This window comes from Enhydra lutris, unplaced genomic scaffold (genome assembly GCF_002288905.1).
Source record: "Enhydra lutris kenyoni isolate GAN:26980312 unplaced genomic scaffold, ASM228890v2 scaffoldscaffold12, whole genome shotgun sequence".
Taxonomy (NCBI): domain Eukaryota; kingdom Metazoa; phylum Chordata; class Mammalia; order Carnivora; family Mustelidae; genus Enhydra; species Enhydra lutris.
The window spans coordinates 41,159,799-41,175,098 of NW_019154096.1; the positions used below are offsets into that span (position 1 = coordinate 41,159,799).

Below are 15,300 nucleotides of genomic sequence, written 5' to 3' on the forward strand. Positions count from 1 at the left end.
TTAGAGTGAGAGTGCATGAGCAGGGAGAGGGGCAGAGAGAGAGGGAGAGGGAGAGAATCTCAAGCAGACTCTCTGCTGAATGCAGGGCCTGATGTGGCGTTCTGTCTTATGACCCTGAGATCATGACCTGAGCCAGACCCAAGAGCTGGATTCTCAACTGACCGAGCCATCCAGGTGCCCCCCTTAAGATATTTTCACTAAGAGGCCATTGAATATGAATTATGCCAGGAAGTAGGGAAGCTGTGCTAATGAGGATTTATAATAGTTATAAATATTTATAATAGTTATACAAATAATAATATAATAATACAATATTTATAATAGTTTTTTAATCGTTGGATGTTACACACACACTCTGAGACTAGGCTTGCTGCTGGCCATCTGGGCTAGCCCTTACCAGATGAAGGACCCTCAGCATGCCAGTCCAGTTCTCTGTGTCTTAGTTTCCTTATGGGTAAAATGGATATAATAGTAGGATCTGTCTGATAGGGTTGTGAGGATTGCTGTATTTAGTATATGTAAAGTATGTGGAGCTGGCCTGTGGTGCAGTAAACGCTCTGTTAATATTTGTTCTGGTGCAGGCTCACTAGCCCTGGTGGCAGACCCAGAACTCAGACCAGGTTCCCTGACTCTGAATCTTGTACTTTTATATTGTGTTTCTTCTGATGGCCTATTAAGTTTATGATCTGTTTATCAACTTTTAGTGTACATATGATTAGAGGCTAAATTTATTCATTCCTTTCCTAAAATTTATGTTCTTCCTGAATAATTGATATTGCTAGAAATTATTACTTTTTAAACCACACTTTTTCTTTTTAAAGATACATTCACTTGGATAAGAAGGCAAGAATTGGGGCACCTAGGTGGCTTAGTTGCTTACATGTCTGCCTTCAGCTCAGGTCATGATTCCAGGGTCCTGGGATCAAGCCCCTGCGTTCAGGCTCCCTGATCTGCAGGAAGTCTACTTCTCCCTCTTCCTCTCTTTCTGTGCCTGCTCCCTGTACTCTCTTTCATTCTTTTTCTCAAAAAATTAATGAAAGGGCAAGAATTGTCAAAGTATGACTGGGGCTTTTTCGTAAATTCTGTATTAAATTTTGCTGATTTTACTATATATTTTTTTCCCTTTAGGCCTCGAAATGTTCTACTTTATGTAGACATTATTTCTCCAAAATATAAGTTTATTTGTACTACAACATAATTGTTAAAAAAAAACAAACCCAGTCAGTATAACAAAAGGGAAAGTTCCCTTGTGATGCCACTCGCATTCTCTGTCTGGATGCTTTCCAGTTACACTGTTAATAGTTGGATGTTACACACACCTGTACATATGTGTGTTTGTGCATACACACATGCCCACACACAACCTGCTGGTGCTAGAGGCAGAACTGAGAGCTCTCACCTTATGCCCCACATTGTCAGTACAGCCACTGTTACTGATGCAAATGTTGTGTTGCCAGGATACCATCGTGGCTAGGGCACCAGGTTGGTCATTATCCCTGCTGCTATTAGTTTTCTGGCTGACAGATGTTACTTCTTGTGCTGCCAACTCCTTGGGATTTTATTGTTCTACAGAGCCTTGTTGAGAAGTGTCTCTATCTACAGCTCCCCTATTTTGTGCAGCGTAGTGTGAGTGAGGCACGCCATGTTGGTCTTCCAGGCCACAACTCTGTTCTCATGCTCCGTCGCCTTATTTGTATTAAACCTGGCCTTTGCTTTACAGTGAATTGTTGTTCCTCTCTCCCCTCCCTGCAGTCCACCCATAGAGATTTCTTAGTCCTCTTGGTGCCTTTTGTAAACAGGCCTTTGGCTGGTCTGGCCCTGCCAATGTCCTCATTCCTGTGCAAAATCTGTCTTTCCTAGAGTGGTCCTAGTATAGGCTCAGCTGGGAGTTGTACTTCAGAGGAATAAAATTGTATGGAGTGGTTTTTAAAAAGATTTTATTTATTTATTTATTTCAGAGAGAGAGAGAGAGAGAGAGAGAGAGAGAGAGAGAGAGAGAACAGAAGCAGGGGAGTGACAGGGAGAGGGAGAAGCAGCCTCCCTGCTGAGCAATGAGCCCGACCTGGGTCTTGATCCCAGGATTCCAGAGTCACATCCTAAGCTGAAGGCAGATGCTTAACCCACTGAGCCACCCAGGTACCCCAGGGTTCATCTTTCTAAGATAGAAATAACCAAAGTTAACTGAAACTGTAATAACAGGCAAAAAAGTATCAGTGATCCTTCTTCTTACATATTTGTTAGACACACTGTGGTAGATAATTATTCCCAGATTTATAGCTGCCATTATTATTACTGTATGCCTGAATAGGCATACTTAACTGAAAGTGTTGAGTGAATCTCGGCACAGAGCATTTCTAAGTACCGATCCAAGGCGTCTGTTAGATTTGCGGTGTGTACTTGTCAGCTGTCTTGCCATCACTGTTGTGGGGCTGTTGGGGGGCGTGCTAGGGCCTGTTGAGCGCACCTGTGAGAAGCCTGCTGCTTCTGTTGGGGTGCTGCCTCACGGGACTTCTCTTAGTGTTGGGCCCACTGCTTCTGGCCCCTCATGCCCCTTCCGGGTAACTCTGAAGCCTCTCTTCAGCCCTGTCCTCCTCTCTGCACAGGCGCTCATATGGATCTTCTGTTCGTAGTCCTACTTCTGACCTCTCCCATTTCCTTTAAGGACTAAGGTGTTTCTTTTTTCTTTTTTAAAAATCTGCTAGTGTGCTAGTGATCCATAAGTTTTATTGTTAGAAGAATTAGGTTTCAAAGGCTGTTGTAGTTAGAGGCATGTATAGGATAAAATAGACAGTGGGTTGGAAGTTTTCAGAAGAAGCATCTTTTGTTTAATGGGTATGGAAGTTTTTAAGTTTTGCAAGTTGAAGAAGTTCTGGAGATCTTTTCAAAAACAGTGTGAATAAATTTAACACTATTGAACTGTACACCTAAATGGTTAATTTAATAAATTTCATACTTTTTTTTTTTACCACAATAAAAGAAGAATGAGTATCTTTTGTGGGATGTAGATTGAAAAAGTTAAGTACAGTGTTTGGGATTTTGAAACTTTTTCTTTTTTACTTGGTTCTGTTTATTCATCCTTTATCACAAACTTGCATTGACAAATTAGAATTATTGGAAGGTTTACCGGAGCAGAGCAGATGTACAACAAACCGAATATACTCATTTAACATTTATCGAGCACCTCCAGTATAGTAGGCTCCATGCTTTTTGTTTATAATTTAGAGATCTAAGAGGCATATGCCCTAGAGGACAGATAGGTGACACAGTACAAGCATTGCCACTTAAATTGAACTACAGAAGAGAAGAATTGTAGATACCGTGAACATTTTATTAGTAATTTAAAGTATATATTTGCGCATTCATCAAATTTTCAAAACTTAATTATGGAAAATTTCAGATATACACGAAAGTAGAGGAATAGTATAGTACGCTTCTGGCATCCCCTCCTAGCCCCTTTTGTTTCCTTACACCCACCCGCCTGCATCTTTGAAGAAAATTCTAGTTATAATATCATTTCATCTAAATATTTCGGTACTCTTACCGAGAGAGAAGGGCCATTTTCTTAGAATTAACTGCAATACCACAGTTGTCCCACAATTATTTCAATACCTTTTAAAAAAATATTTATTTGAGAGAGTGAGAGAGAGCAAGCTCTTGAGCAGGCATGCGTGGTGGGGCGGAGGGGGAGGGACAAGCAGACTCCACGCTGAGCAGGGAGCCCCACTAAGGGGCTCCATCCTTGGACCCTGGATCATGATCTGAGCCAAAGGCAGATGCTTAACCCACTGAGCCACCCAGGACACATCTATTTCATACTCTTTTTTGCAGTTTATTTGTTTGAATCTAAGCCTGGTTCATCCACATGTTACATTTAGTTGGTACATTTTCTTTAACTATCTTTTAACATACAGGTTCCCCTGCTTATTTATTTACTTTGTTCTTGAAACATATTTGCTGAAGAAATCCTGTCATTTTATGTTAGAGTTGCCCATCCTTTGAATTTTGCAGAATGCATCCCAGTGGTGTCATTTAATATGTTTCTTCCCCTACCCCTTTTTTCCTGTAAACTGAATGTGAATTTTAGAGATTTGATTTGATTTAGGCTTATTTTTGTTGCAAGAATATTTCATAGAGGGTGGTTTCCAACAGCATTTCATGCCTGATTGTTTTTCCTTTGTGATGTTAATGGCCACTTATAATTTGCATAGATCCATTATTTAATCAGAGGCTTGCAAGATGTTACTATTCTTTTTTTTTTTTTTTTTTTTACAGAGAGAGATCACAGGCAGGCAGAGAGAGAGGAAGGGAAGCAGACTCCCTGCTGAGCAGAGAGCCCGAAGTGGGGCTCCATCCCAGGACCCTGAGATCATGACCTGAGCCGAAGGCAGAGCTTAACCCACTGAGTCACCCAGGTGCCCCAAGATGTTTCTATTCTAATTTCAGCATTCCTTCATTTATTAGCTGTAATACATCCGTAGAGAGGTTTCTCTTTATTAAGTATTGGTTACTCAGAGGTAACAGTTCATACAGGGGAAACAAGTTAAATGAATTTTTTTTCTCGTTATTTTTAACTTTTGGAGGGTTCTTAATATTTCCAAAGATGGCAAATGATTTTTTCTTCATTTTAAAACATATCATTATGAACACATGAATTTTTACACATTTGATTATTTTTTCAGTCCATCACAGTTATTCTTATTGATCATGTGGTCCCATCTTTGGCCAGCGAGAGCACCTTCGTTCAGATTGGCTCCTGGGTCTTTTTGACATGAACTCCTTTGATATTAATATTTATAAATTTTACTACTAACAAGATGATTACTAAAAATGGTTTAAGAATTAAAAAACATTTTTCTTTGATTCTTTTTTCTATTAAGATAATATCCTCAAGGGATGTATGGTGAAATTGTGTTTACAGTCATTTGAAATAATTTCTTTTTGTATAGTTATACCACTGATTGTATAAATATTTATGTTTGTTTCATTTTGCTTTTGAATTTTAGGAATTAAAAAATTTTTTATTTTTTGTGTTTTTGCTTAATAATTACAGAAAACATATACATGGTCCCAGAGCCAAGTCGACCGAACAGGGCAGCATCAGAAAAGCCTAGCTCTGATCCTCGTCCCCTCTGTTCTGGTCTTCTCTCCCTGTCATTTTACTTAAAACATGTAGGCATGTGTGTGTGCATGCAGGTGTGCATTCACATGTATGTATTTATCTCAGCCTCTCAACCTCGTCTTAGGTGAATGATAACATACTATATATAATTTTCTATCCTTGCTTTTTATTCTTCATGTTATTTCTTAGAGATCATACAATGCAAGTATATAGAGAATATTCCTTGTCTTTTTTGCAGCTATATCATATTACCTTGTGTGAATGTGATGTGGCTTATTCACCCAGTCCATTATTAATGGACATTTTGTCTTCAGTCTCTTGCTGTTATAAATAGTGTCATAGTGAATAACTGGTATATCTATACAGTTTCTGAATTTTTACCACCCTCGAGGGAAATTTAAGTAGAATAACTGACTGTGGGAAGCATTCAGATGCAAGGTTACTGCACTGATAGATTGTTCTGATTTCAGTGGGGAATGAAGGAAGCCAGTCTTTTGACCTAGAGTATGCTTCCACTGATTGGAGTTCCAGATCATTTTTTTTTCAAGATTTAATTTATTTATTTGTCAGAGAGGCAGAGAACAAGCAGGGCGAGTGGCAGGCAGAGGGAGAAGCAGGCTCCCCACTGAGCAGGGAGCCCCAGTGTGGGGCTCGATTCCAGGATCCTCGGATCACGACCTGAGCCAAAGGCAGACTGAAGGCAGGCAGATGCTTTACTGGCTGAGCCATCCAGGCGTCCCAGATCATTATTGTTATATAAACTACATCCAGCTGGTAACTTGTATTTTCTAGTTTTAGTTTCTTTAAAGTAGATTGAGACTTTAGAAATTTTTGAAGCAACCTGAGCACAGAATTCTAGTGTTTCAGAGTATTTTTTCCTAGTCTCTTGTAATTGTTTGTCTTAAACCCGTTTGTCAGAAAATTTTAAGGGAAATAATATGCCTTTATCAGTAATTTCCAAAGTAGTCAACTTAGTTTTTATGAGAAGAGTAATTTCTTATTTTTATAGCCACATTTTTGCTCCTTTGGGATTAGTTTATATAGTATTAAATTATACAGTTGTGATCAGGAGAACAGCTGACATAAACAGTTTTGGGTATTTTAGAAGAAAATTTCCAGTCAGTTTACTGATCTAGTTAGCTTTCATTCAGCGATTTATGAATTGGCAGCATCCAACCTAGCAGATCAAAAGCACTCTATAAGATGTTTATAGATCAAAGTGAATTAAGGAAGTTACACTGGCCATTTGCTCATTGGTCAGAGCAGGATTATGGTTACTTTCCTTATATGAAGGAAAGGGAAGTCTTGGAGCCAGGTCAGGTAACTTGTGCTGAGCAGACAGTTGCTGACTGGTTAACCTAGACCTTCCTTTTCTGGAAGAGATTAACATAGAGATTTAGTTAAGTTTTGGTTTGTTGACTTAGGGCTTTTTTTGAGGGATTCCTTTTTGGGTGTAATCTGGTTATTTTAGCAGGTATTAACGGTAGATTTTGGATATGCACATAATTGATGGGAGCAGAAATGTGCACATTCACTGAGATTTGCTTACTAAATGTGAGTAGTCTGTATGTTCTGGGTATTAGCCAGTATATTTTAGGGAGGGGATGGCTAGAATCAGTCCCATTCTAACATTTCTCAGTTCCCCATAGGATCCTGCCACTTAGAAGGTGCTCAAAAAATGTTGATGAGCCATTTTAGTGTTTGGGCCAGACTAGCTTTCTTATTCCTGTGAAAATACATGTCTCTCCTTTTGTTTGATTAGTTTAATTGATTCAGATATTTCATGTCTTCCCAAAAAGAAGGCATTTGTAATGAAGTGAAAACCTCTGAGAATTGATAGTTGACTTTAAAAACAAATAACTAGCAACTCACGCCAGTCAGAATGGGTAAAATGAACAAGTCAGGAAACGACAGATGCTGGCGAGGATGCAGTGAAAGGGGAACCCTCCTTGGTGGGAATGCAAGCTGGTGCAGCCACACTGGAAAGCAGCATAGAGGTTCCTCAAAAAGTTGAAAATAGAGCTACCCTATGACCCAGCAATCGTACGACTGAGTATTTACCCTAAAGATACAAATGTAGTGAGCTGAAGGGGCATGTGCTCCCGCGTGTTTATAGCAGCAATGTTCACAACAGCCAAACTATGGAAAGAACCTAGAGGTACATCAACAGATGAATGGATAAAGAAGATGTGGCATATATATACAATGGAATACTATGCAGCCATCAAAAGAAATGAAATCTTGCCATTTGCGACGATGTGGATGGAACTAGAGGGTATTATGCTGAGCGAAGTAAGTCAGTGAGAGAAAGACAATTATCATATGATCTCCCTGATATGAGGAAGTTGAGAGGCAACTTGGGGGATATGGGGGGTAGGGAAGGAAAAAATGAAACAAGATGGGATCGGGAGGGAGACAAAATATAAGAGACTCTTAATCTCACAAAACAAACTGAGGGTTGCCGGGGGGAGAGGGGAGGGAGAGGATGGTTGGGTTATGGACCTTGGGGAAGGTATGTGCTGTGGTGAGTGCTGTGAAGTGTGTAAACCTGGCGATTACAGCCCTGTACCCTTGGGGCATATATTACATTATATGTTAATAAAAAATTAAAAATTAAAAAAACAGCAAATAACTATTGCCTGGTTTATATTACTTTTAAATTAGGATTGGGGTTATTATTTTGATGATTGACTGAAATATTTCTTCTGTAACTATAGTTTTTTCACTAGAAAATGCTATCTGGAGGGAGAAAACTAAAAAGAATGGGCTCCAGGATCATGAAAAAAATAGTATACCTAAGTGGTTAATATTTAACCACCCATACACAAATTAATATTAAATTTACCAATTCTTAATTGACCTTAGCCACCTTTTGGTATTTTCCATAAGAAAATGGGACCAGGGTTACTTTTCTTTCTTTCAGCTTTTGTTTTGTCATGCATTTACAGGCATGTCACAGTCAGTGGGGGCAAAAGGTTAGGAAATGAACGGATTCAAAGTTTAGTCATAAGGAAACACCAATTAAAATTGAAGTATTGTTTCACCACTGTTCTATATAGAACACTGTAGAGAATACTAAAGAAATATATGATGATCCAGGACAGTGTAGGGAGTGCTAAAGGAATATAATGATCCAGAGAGAATTCAGCTGTTTAAGTAAGCTAAGCTTTATATGCATGGAAATAATCATCTAGAAGTATGTAGTATGTTAGGGTTCTCCAAACATACATATCTATCTATCTACCTATCTATCTATCTCCAAATATATATATATTATAGGTATATAATATATATTTAGGTATATATAATATATATCCTATTGGTACTTTTTTTGTATATGTACACATATGTGTGTATGTGTGTATATATGTGTGTGTGTGTGTGTGTATATATATATATATATATATATATATAAAGAGAAACTGAGAGAGAGACAGAGACACTGAAAAAGATTTGAGATTGAGATTTTGTTTGATTTTGAGAAGTTCATTCATGTGCTGTGGAAGCTGACAGGCTGGGAATCCAGAGAAGAATTGATTCTGGAATTCAAGTCTGAAGGAGTTCTGTTGGCAGAATTCTCTCTTCTTCCAGGGGAGGTTGGTCCTTTAAAATTAAGGCCTTCAAGGAATTAGACGAGGCCTACCCATGTTATGGAAAGTAATCTCCTTTATACAAATTCTGCTGACTTAAATGTTAATCATATCTGAAAATATTCCTTCACAGAAGCGTCTAGAATAACGTTTGACCAAATATCTGGGTACATTGCCTAGTCAAGTGGACATGAAATTAGCCATTGCAGATATTAAAGGGCCATTTTTTTCACACTGTAAAGAATATTGGATAAGTGCAATGGGTGGTATTAAAGTGGAGGGGGGATTAGTTTTGCTGTTTATTTCTTGTAGAGGAGACAAGCTTCAGAATGTGTTCTGAAGGCCAGGGAGTTTATGGCCCAGTGTACATAGTATGGAGAGCATCCCAAGAGGGTAGATGAAAATGAACAAGGCTAGAGTTGACTGTGGCATGTACAGGAGTCCTTGAGAAGATTTGTCCTGGCTGGACAGACCCATCTTAGAAGGTGAGGGAGGTAAGACTGAAGAGGTGAGGGAAGGCCCACTGCAGTAAGTAGAGAAAGTGCTTGCTCTAGCCTGAGGTGACAGCTCAGGGCTGTCTGCACAGCCAACATTATCTGCTGTGTTATACAATGTGAAGAGAATTCCTTTGCAAGAAGCGTTTCAAACGAAATTTAATTGTCTTAGATTTTTTTTTGTTATAAAATGTGTTCCTCTATCAATTTAATAAAGATCTTCAAAAGATCCATGTGGTTGTGAAGAAACATGATAACTTCATATGTGAATTGCTGCCAGAAGTAATTCCGGTCTCTAAGCCTTGAAATATTTTTGGATCCATTATTCTGAAATAGAAATAGAGCCCAGTTACTTTTTTTTAATATTAAAAATTAAATGATCTAATTAATTTTTTAAATATAATAGGTATAAAAATACCTTGTGGTATTAAAAAACCCCTTTACCAATAAAAATAATAATTGCTGTAAGAGAGGAAAACAGCACAAATAGTATTTGGCAGTTTGGCACAAAATGGCCCCTGATGAACCTCCTCTCTGTTCATCTCTCTTTCTCTTCGCAATGTGAATCTGCTTGTTTCTTCCATCAAGTGGTAAAGTCTGTTTCTTCACCCCTGATGCTGGGCTTTCAAATGTGACTTGAACTGGCCAGTGGGACATCAGCAGGCATGATACAGTCAGAGGCACCGTGTGCAGTGAACCGCCCCTCTCAAGCCTCGCCTCTCAGAGTGCTGCTTGCTACTACATAAAGAAGCTTAGGAGGAAGTCCACATGGAAAGGGAGGCTCAGCCTTCCCCACTGAGCCCAGTCCCTGGCTGACCTTGACCCAATGCTGCAGCATGACTAAGTCAGATAAGGGCAGCAGAAGCCAACCCATGGAATTGTGAGAAATAGGAAATCATTGCTGTTTAAGCAACTAAGTTTTGGGTAGTCTGTTTCCCAGCAATAGCAAACAGAAACATCCTATGATAAATGGCTAGAATCTATCTCTGTATTCTAGTCATGGTTCCATTACTGAACCCTGAAGTTGCCCACAGTCCAGTGAGGAAGGCAGAAATATAAGTAGGTCACTTTATTACAGTGTGGTAAATGCTCAGGAAGGGCTCTGGGCTGCTGTGGCCTTGATCTCTTCTCTGTCCCTCTTTCCTCAGCTCTAAGGATCAGGCACTATTCTCCGTAGGACAGAAATTGAAGAACATTTGGAGGAACTAGAGGAAGTTGACTATTTCTGTACTTCATTGGAAGCGTTTTCTGTCTCTAACATCAGTCAGACTCACACTTGCTTCTCAGAAGTGAAATGCTGAAAGAACCCCAACAGAGCTCTTTCCCTTTTGTTAACTGAGTGTTTTCAGTATTCTTGTATTTGTCCTGTGAGCAAGGGAATGCCGAGGAGTATTCCTCCTTAACTTTCCTAGGGTTCAGACTCTTGGAAAATTTGGATGTTAGTCCACATCCTTTACCTAGTAACGGTGGAGTGGTTCTACTGAGGTCTCCCAGGGTCATTGGAGAAGATGGTATGCACTGCTTTGAGCTGAGTCCCTTCTGCCCCACATTGTTTTCTCCCTTACTTGCTGTGTTCCTCTGCTGCTTGAGATTCTAAATTATACATACCGGCCTTTAAGTCTGCGGCACATCTCCTCTCTCTTGCCCACCATTTTTAAAAAAAAGTTTATTTAAGGAATCTCTACACCCAACATGGGGCTTGAACTCATGATGCTGAGATCAAGAGCTTCACGCTCTATCAGCTGAGCCTGCCAGGCATCCGCCCCACCCACCACTTGTTTTGGGTAAGAACTTAGTACCATGTTCCATCAGTTTTCCTTAGGGGCCCATTCTCCTCCCATGGGGCAGCATTGTTGGGCATACCTGGAGTCCACTCTGTCCCTCTTCTTGAATAAACTACTGGAATAGTTTAAAGATATGACTCTAAGTTTTATATAGCTGTAATACTTTAAGGATATGTTACAACATTATGTAATGTAACACATAGTTATAATAGTTTAAAGATAGGGACTGCAGTTCTAAAATAGTCTAAAACACATCAGGCTCCTTGCTCAGCAGGGAACCCATTTCTCCCCCTGCCTGCCCCTCCCCCTGCTCATGCTCTCTCTCTCTAACAAATAAATAAAATCTTTAAAAAAAAAGATTAAGCTTGAATTTTGTGAGGTCTTCAGAAATGTGCTACCTTTTATGATTGTATATGGTCATTGACAATCTAAAATTCTGATTGTTGCCAACCTAGATGGGATAACTTGAGCTTTTAATTTTGATTCTTTAAATATTTAAACCGTAAAAGTAGTATATCAAAACTAAGGTTTTAAAACATAGAGAAATGAAAAATCACTTATATTGCTACATCATTAAACTGCTGGTAGCATTTTTTTAAAAAGATTTATTTTAGAGAGAAAGCATGAATACATGGGAGATTAGGGGAAGGGGCAGAGGCAGAGGGAGAGAGAAACTCAAGCAGACACTCCACACTGAGCATGGAGCCTGACTCAGGGCTCTATCTCACAACCCTGAGATCATGACCTGAGCTGAAACCAGGACTTGGACTCTTAACTGAGTGCGCCACCCAAGCGCCCCACTGCTTTTAGCATTTTTAATGGGTTTCCCTCCTAGGATTTTTGCTTGTGTATATATTAACATAGTTGTAATTACAGTGTGTGCTTTTTATCAAACCCATGTTTCTCTTGCTTCTAATGCCTACATAACCTTCCTTTAATTGTTCTAGCACTATAATTTAATTAGCTTTTCCCCAGTTTGGCGAAATTAAGGGAACTGTGTGTTTTTCTTTGCTGTAAATAGTGTAATGGTGAAAATCTTGGGGCTCGTAGATTTTTATGTATTTTCTCAAGCTAAGCTTCCCAAAGGCATCCTCTTCCACAGTTTCTCAGCCCTGTTGCTCAGCATTTTTCCTGATAGGCATTCTGAGTTTTTATGATTCTTCTGGAGGATCATAGAACATAGGCTCGGCACTTACTGGTCAATGGTAGGTTTTGCCATATTTTTTGTAGAATTTTGTGAAGGGGAGAAAAATGGTTCTTTCTTTATTTATTTAATTTTAAGATTTTATTTATTTATTTGACAGACAGAGATCACAAGTAGGCAGAGAGGCAGGCAGAAGTGGGGGGAGAAGCAGGCTCCCCACTGAGGAGAGAGCCCAATGTGGGGCTCTCTTCCAGGACCCTGAGATCATGACCTGAGCTGAAGGCAGAGGCTTTAACCCACTGAGCCACCCAGGTGCCTGAAAAATAGGTTCTTTGAACTATTGCTTTTCCCTGATTATTAAAATGTTAAGTGAGGACCTATGCTGTGTCCTCTTTTATGAAGCAGTTGTTCCTAAGCCGATTTTATCTGTGAGAATTTTAATGTTTTTGAAAAGTTACTTGTATTAACTTCTTATATGTAAAAGATACTGATTTTGTCTCCTATATTCTATAAATGTTTTCCAGTCTTTTTTTTTTTTTTGCCTGTTTATTTTTATTTTTAATTATAGGGTCATATCTATAAATCATTTTCTTTTGTAACTTTTTTCCCATTAATTTGAGACTAAGGAAGTTAGTCATCCTTTAGTTCCTTAATATATTCATTCATAATTACATTTTATGTTTTTATGTGGATTTTTTAAACATTTAACTTTTATGTCCATCAGAATTTATTTTAGTGAATGAAATGTGAGTCCTAATTGATATTCTTTTCCCTTCCAAATTCTTATCCAATTATCCCAACATCAGTTAAGGAGTAACATCCCTTTCCTAAATTTTGGGCTGCTATTTTACTCCTCTGTATAATTCATTCAGTTTCTGGACTGTCTTTTCAGTTTTCTGTATCTTGCTGTTTTAATAATAATTATTGCTTTGTTATGTCTATATTCCAAGAGGATTCATTTCTCTATTGCTTCTTTCTCAACATTTTTATTTGATCTTCTCATTAATTCTTATGCATAATTAAAATTTTTTTTTAAAGATTTTATTTATTTATTTGACAGACAGAGATTACAAGTAGGCAGAGAGGCAGGCAGAGAGAGAGGAGGAAGCAGGCTCCCTGCTGAGCAGAGAGCCCGATGCGGGGCTCGATCCCAGGACCGTGAGATCATGACCTGAGCCGAAGGCAGAGGCTTTAACCCACTGAGCCACCCAGGCGCCCCTTATGCGTAATTTTAGAATCATTTTGTAAAATGGAAAAATCTTACTTAGACTCCTTGGAATTACATTTTATATATATACCTTATTTGGGAAGAATAAAAATTATTATTACAGCAAACTATTATTATAGTTTTCAAATATACTATAAAATCACTGAATATTTTTCATTAAAAATTCTTAAGTAGATTTTGTATCATTCATCTCTGTTTCATGATTTTTTTATGTTGGTGTAAAGGAATGTTGGCGACATTGTATATATTTTTTCCTGGTAAGTTTCCATGTGCAGAGCACACATGGGATATGTTACTCTGTATTGTCCCTCTAGAAAAACACTGTTGGTTTTGTGTGATTCATTGACAAATTCAAAAAGATGGTGTGACCATCTGTTTTTTTTTTAATCAATTTTTTAAATTTATTTTCAGCATAACAGTATTCATTGTTTTTGTACCACACCCAGTGCTCCATGCAATCCGTGCCTTCTCTAATACCCACCACCTGGTTCCTCCAAGCTCCCACCCCCCCACCTCTTCAAACCCTTCAGATTGTTTTTCAGAGTCCATAGTCTCTCATTGTTCACCTCCCATTCCAATTTCCCCCAACTCCCTTCCCCTAACTCCCCATGTCTTCCATGCTATTTGTTATGCTCCACAAATAAGTGAAACCATATGATAATTGACTCTCTCTGCTTGACTTATTTCACTCAGCATAATCTCTTCCAGTCCCGACCATGTTGCTACAAAAGTTGGGGATTCATCCTTTCTGATGGAGGCATAATACTCCATAGTGCATATGGACCACATCTTCCGTATCCCTTCGTCCGTTGAAGGGCATCTTGGTTCTTTCCACAGTTTGGCAACCGTGGCCATTGCTGCCATAAACATTAGGGTACAGATGGCCCTTCTTTTCACTACATCTATATCTTTGGGGTAAATACCCAGTAGTGCAATTGCAGGGTCATAGGGAAGTTCTATTTTTAATTTCTTGAGGAATCTCCACACTGTTCTCCAAAGAGACCATCTGTTTTTTATAGCTCCTGAGGGAAGTGGAAAAGGATTGGCCCTGAGCTGAGAAGAAGGGCATGTGTAAAAGGCATGTGGTGACATTATATATTTATGTATTTTTTCTTTTACACTAGAACACATTACTGATTTCACACAAATGTTTTTATTTTTTAATTTTTAAAGAGCTTTTTTTTAAGACTTTTTTTTTAAGTTTATTTGAGAGAGTGAGCGAGTTTGCCTGCATGAGAAGGGGAAGGTCAGAGGGAGAAGCAGACTCTCTGCTAAGCAGAGAGCCCAGTGCAAGACTTGACCCTGGGACTTCATGATCATGACCTGAGCCAAAAGTGTTTGGTTAACCAACTGAGCCACCCAGGCGCCCAAGTGTTTATGTTTTTAACTGATTCTAGTAGTTTTTAGAAAATTCCTTTGGATTTTAGCTTTTTTATTGTACTATAGAGTCCCCCCCCTCTTTTTTTAAGTAGGCTCCGTGTGCAGTGTAGAGCACAACACAGGGCCTCAACTCATGACCCCGAGACCAAGACTTGAGTTGAGATCAAGATAACCATTTGGTCATTGGGAAATGGTGAGGAGAAGTGAGTTGGGGGAAATCAGAGGGGGAGACAAACCATGAGAGACTGTGGACTCTGAGAAACAATCTGGGGGTTTTGGAAGGGAGCGGGGTGAAGGGAAGGGTGAGCCTGGTGGTGGGTATTAAGGAGGGCACAGATTGCATGGACCACTGGGTATGGTGCATAAACAGTGAATTCTGGAACAGAAAATAAAATAAAATAAAATGGAAAAGAAAAGATAACCGATTGAGCCACCCAGGAACCCCTATAAAGTTCTCTTTTTAAGTCTTATCACATTAGCAGAAAAAAAAATCTATATATTAAATACAGTAGTGGTAATGTGCTTATTTTGCCTCTTGGCTTAATTAGAACATCTCTAGGA

At 38.9% G+C, this 15,300-nt stretch overlaps 1 protein-coding gene across 2 annotated transcripts in view; it reads left to right on the forward strand.

Moving 5' to 3' along the window:
- LOC111145281 (membrane associated ring-CH-type finger 8) overlaps positions 1-15,300 on the forward strand; it is a 138,095-nt gene that overhangs the window by 37,743 nt on the left and 85,052 nt on the right. The window contains exon 1 of one of the 2 annotated variants that reach the window (XM_022500113.1): positions 4,383-4,412. The exons of the other annotated variant lie outside the window; for it this stretch is intronic. The gene's annotated coding sequence lies outside the window, so the exon portion shown is untranslated. Of the gene's footprint in view, positions 1-4,382; positions 4,413-15,300 lie in introns of those variants that run through there. 2 annotated transcript variants of the gene reach the window in all.